Genomic DNA, 5,570 nt, shown 5'->3' with positions numbered 1-5,570 from the left:
AAAAAAGAAAAAAACACTGCTGAGTGAGTCAGGCGAGTGGGGACACGGTCTCCCTTCCCCCTCCCTGGCGGTGGCAGGCAGCCAAGTGGAGCTTGCTGCATATTTAATTTAAACCTTTGTCTGCCCTGGCAAGGACAATGAACAATCTGTTTTACGTAAAAAGTCTTCCCTGAGGAAAGCCTCAGCCTCCAGCTGCGAAACTGATTGATGTTCTTAAAACCCCCCAAGGAGCCTCTGCTGGGATCCGAGGTTGCAGTTTCCAAAAAAAAAAAGAGTTTGAAAAAAGGAAAGCATTCCAAACAAACAAACAAACAACAACAAAAATTTCTCTCCCTTTTATTGTGTTACTCTCAATATGGGAGAATTAGCCTGAACCGAGTGGGAGAAGCATACAAATAAAGTCTATATTTTACCAGTGGATTTCAGATGGGAGGGGCTGGGAAGGCAAGCCGCTGGGGAGACCCCGGAGACTTGTCTAGAAGCTCCCTCGGCGCGACAAGCCTCTCCTTAGATTGCCTGATCCGATCAATGAAGATACCAAAACGTCCTAAAGATGCTCTCAAGCGAAAAGCAGTCGTGTCAAGGAATGCCACCGTCGGAAACCTTCACAAAATGTTTGATGGAGATTGAAAAATCACCTTATTTTGAGAGTTCTGTGGGTTTCCTGGTAGCCTGTTTTCAGAGACCCCTGGTGGGTGGGGAGAGGCGGGGATCACACGTCTTTTTAAGACCAAGGTTTGTAGTATTGCAACCCAGTTTGGGGTCACCTCCAAGTGTTCCTGGACCTTCTGGACTTCTGCTGTGTCCCTGTGACCTTGGCATCAGCTGGTGCCCAATGCTCAAAGGTTAACACCTATGTGTGCCCAGGAAACCCAAAGAGGGCAGAACTACTCCACGGGTTCAGGGTCTACCTCTGCCCCCTCCCACTGCCCCCTCCCACTGCCCCCCGGCCCTGTGTATCAGATTGGAAGGAGACTTGGGTTAAGAGGCAAGGACCTGCCTTCCCCTTCTGGCTCAGGAGCCAAACTTCATCTTGGAGTCAGAACAAAGCCATGGCTGGATCAGACTGAGGAGCTCCAGCCTGTTTTGGGACAGAGCCAGGACCCAGAAACCATTGCCATGAGCCACCAGCTGGCTCCGGTCCCAGGAACATGTGCAGCTGCCGCACAGGCCAGACTGGGCCTGCTCACTGTCACAGTGCCAGCCCCTCCATTAGGCCTCCTGGTCTCTCTGCTCTCACCAGGCTCACACCCAATGCCCTGTGTACTTTGGCACCTTCCTGCCTTGAGGTGTGTCCTGGGATGACTGAGGAGACCTCAGAACCAGCGAGTGACCTACCTCCTCTTATCTTTCTGAGCATTACACGGTTGTTCTGAAACTCCTTGTCGAGGTCAGGGTAGATGGCTCCAGTTCCCTCTGAAGTTCATTGGTCTGATGAAAATGAGGACTGAATCATTTCCCTTAACTCTGTGTGGTCTAATTTAAGTGCCTGTCATTAGTACTTCTAAGGAGAACACAGGCGCCCTAGCCCTGGAAACAGAAATCCCTCTCCATATGCCCTAATGGTGGGGGCAAAAATCAATGAATGGCCACATTCACAGCTGTCTCCAGAAGTGTTTCCTGGTTTCTTGGGCATTAAGCTTCAGTAATAAAGTTAACAGCAGTACGATCATACTGAGGAGAGGTCAAAGAAGGGGAAATCAGTTTTGAAAAAGATCTTAACCATTCCTTTTATATACAGGAGATTATCTCTGAACACACAGCGATTTCTCAGGGTAAGTGTTCCCACTGACCCGCGCTTATATGATCAGAAAGATCTGGCTTTTGCCCCAATTGTACTTTCTCTCAATTTTATGAGTCCCTTTCTCCCTTGAGTATCAGCCCCAGCAATCTGATGGAGTCTAATAACAAGTCACTTGTAAATGATTTTTTTTTACTTGTGTGCATGCATGTGTGGGAGTGTGTGTGTCACATGAACACACACACATGCACGTATGTAGATGAAGGTGCCAGCAGAGGCCGAAGGGTGTTGGATTTCCTGCAGCTGGAAAGTTGCAGGCAGTTGTAGCCACCTGACATGGGTGCTGGGAAATGAACTCCGGTCCTCAGCAAGAGTTCTTAACCACTGAGCCATCTTTCCAGCTCCCCAAGGCTACCTTTAGAATCTCTTATCATCAGGTAAAAGTCCACAGGTATTCAGTAAGCCTTGGTCTTAAGCACACTCCCTGATACAGAATAAAGGGCAGGATGCCACAATGGAGCCAGTGCAATAGAGTTTTCCGGCGGCCGAGGGAGGCCCAGTAGGGCTGAAGCTCCAAGAACAAGAAAGACAAGGTCTCTATGCTCAGGAAACTGGCAATGTAGGAGTGACTGTGGCTATGTTGCTTAACAAGGTGATAAGCACTTGCTAGCAGTGTGAACCAAGTGCTGTGGGAACCCAAAGGAAGCGACGATTAATTAAGATGGGTATGTGGATTAAAGAGCTGGGAATGTTTCCCAGAGAAAGTAACAGTTGAGTTGAGACATCAAAGACGAGCAGGAGACGGGCGGTGGTGGCGCACACCTTTAATTCTCAGCACTCCGGAGGCAGAGGCGGGTGGATCTCTGAGTTCGAGGCCAGCCTGGTCTACAGAGTGAGTTCCAAGACAGCCAGGGCTACACAGAGAAACTCTATCTGAGAAAACAAACAAACAAATGAGCTGTCTAGCTTTGATCAAGGGAGAAAGTTAGTGGGCAGAGTGGTCAGCCAGATGCATTCAGGAAGAGGCAGGATGCAAAAGCCTTCCAGCTACTGAAATGTGATGATACATGGCATGTTTGGAGCACAGCAGGTCCTCTGGAATAGCTGCGGTGCAGGGAACAACATGGGGGTGATATTTATCAGGCTGGATGGAGACTGTCCTGGAAAACAACCCCCCTGGGCCTCATCCTAGAGGCAATGGTCAACCACGTGGAGAATCTTAAGCAGCAGACGAGGTCAAGGGATTTGAGTCAGCGTGTATGACAAACAAAATTGTCCACAAAGGACTCCGGAGGTCACTTGCCTGCACGAACAAGCCAAGTGGAGCAAAGGCTTTCCCTTCTTACAGTGAGAGGGGTTGCCCTAAAGTGAGTCTCCTACAGGACTGCCAGGTTTTCCCCTCCCCAGCTAGAAAAGCCACAGTTCTCCTCAAGTCTCAGTATTCAAATCTCGAGAGCTGGAAAGCTTGCTTTCTGAAACAGCTCCTCAAAAACAATTAACACCTAGCTCACAGACTGTCTAGTAACCTAATGTCTGTCTATCCCCCGTGGTAATAAACTGTTCCTCACACTTTTTCCATAGGGAAAATGATGGAAGGCAGAAACCTGGAACACTAAACGGCCATGTTCTTTCTAGTAGATACTTTGCCTTGGATTAATAAACAAGCTAGATTGTAGAAGACTTCTCTTGTGACATTTGTTTTCTAAATTTCTACAGTGAAGCCTTGAAATCTATCCCATAGGAGGCTGGCAAATGCTTCCTGACTCTGGTACTTTAAAAAAAATACACTGTTTTTTTTATTTTATGTGTATGAGTGTTTTGCCTGAATTTATGTCTGTGCACCACATGTGTGCCTGGTGCTCTCAGAGGCCAGAGGAGGACAGTTGAAGTCACATGGAATCGTGAGCTGCCATGTGGGTCCCTGCAGGTCTCCGGCCCTCCCGTGGTGCTTTTTGACCAAGGTGACCTGTGAAGGCACATACAATGATTGGCCTAAAGTAGAATGGCCTGGGAATGGAACAAGGCATTCCCACTTGTTGTAGGGGACTGGAAACTTGGCTCATCAGTTAAGAATGACTTTGACTACTATTCATAAGGCCCTGGGCTTGACAGGCGGAGGAACACCTCCTAATGTTATCAATACCCCATTTTTCTCTCTGCTCATCTTCACTAGGACCACCTTTATTGGAAAGTTGATTCTCCCGATTTTAGGAAAACTGCCAGTTAAAATCAGGTCTCTAACATTCAGATCTAATGGTATCGGAGAAGACTTCTGAATCAGTTGTCCAACCCATTATCATGAAACTCACCTGAACTGGGTAAGTTTCATTCATGTATCTATGCTCACATCTGTTCCTACATCCATTCAATATGTGTTGAATACCTACTCTACTGACCAGTAGTCTAGGTTTTAGGATTCTGAAATACCATTGAATAACTAATTGAAAACAATTAATACATATCATCAGATGCAGAGGTATAATTCATACAAGTTGAGCATGCAAAAGCAGCTTACACAGCCTTTGTACTGAAGGTAGGCATCACAGACCAGCATTATTGGCGTGGTCCAGTATCTTACAGACACAAGTCTCTGGCGGTGTCCCCATCCTACTGAATCAGACCCTGCAGTTTTACAAAGGTTGACAGAAGAGCCCTGGGAACATTGGACTTGGAGAAGCACTCCAACCAGGTGGGCACAGTAGCACATGCCTGTGATATGGGCCTTTGGGAAGTGGAGGCAGGAGGATCAGGAGGTCAAGGTCATCTTCAGCGGCACAGTGAGTTTGAGACCAGCCTGGGAGACCTGAGACACTGTTTATTAAACAAACAAACCTTTGAGAAGTCTTCATCGGCAAGATAGATAATAAACAACACTGTGATTAGGAATAGACGAGAAATAAGATGGAGAATAAATAATAGATTTAATAATAATATAGTAATTATAATAATAATAATATAGTAATAATAATAAATAATAATAAATAATAGGTTGTGATGGACTGCTCCTCTGACTGAAAGAACTACCAGCCACAGGCAGCCAATGAATGGATCTTTTTTGCCCCAATTTTATTTTATTTTTAATTATGTGTGTGAGTATGTACACATAGTTTCAGGTACTCAAGGAGGCCTCAAGAAGGGCAACAGATCTCCTGGAGCTGGAGGTAAAGGATGTTGTGAGCCATCTGAAACTTGCTGGCAACTGAATTGAAAAAGCAGTATGTATTCTAACTGCTGAGCCGTCTCTTCTTGTCCCTGGACAGACCCTTCTTAATAAACTGACTTCTCTGTTTGTTTATTTGATTAGTTGGTTGGGTTTTTTTTGTTTGTTTGTTTGGTTGGTTTTTGTTGTTGTTTTGGTTTCTTGAGACGGGATCTCTCTACATAGCCCTGGCTATCGTGGGACTCACTATGTAGACCAGGCTGGCCACGAACTCACAGAGATCTGCTTTCCTCTCTCAGCCTCCCTAGTTCTGAGATTAAGGGCATGCACCATTATACCTGGGCCTCTCTCTGTCTCTCTGTCTCTCTCTCAAGATTTATTTTACTTTAGGTGTGTTGTGTGTGTGTGTGTATGTGTGTGTGTGTGTGTAGAGTATGTGTACCTGTGTGCAAGGAGACCAGAAGAGTTGGATCCCCTGCACGTGGAGTTAGAGGTGGTTGGTTGCAAGCTGCCCAATGTGGGGGCTGGGAACTGAACTTGGGTCCTCTTAACTGCTGAGTCATCCTTTTCGCCAACCCGAGGTGGATTGTTCTTAATGAATGGGTATTCTTCTGGGGACCGAGAGCCCAATGGTGGGAAACAGGTAGGAAAGTCTGTTGGAATCTTGGA

The sequence above is a fragment of the Peromyscus californicus genome, unplaced genomic scaffold (assembly GCF_007827085.1).
Source record: "Peromyscus californicus insignis strain IS unplaced genomic scaffold, ASM782708v3 Scaffold_19__1_contigs__length_69161282, whole genome shotgun sequence".
Taxonomy (NCBI): domain Eukaryota; kingdom Metazoa; phylum Chordata; class Mammalia; order Rodentia; family Cricetidae; genus Peromyscus; species Peromyscus californicus.
This window is presented reverse-complemented; position numbering follows the sequence as displayed.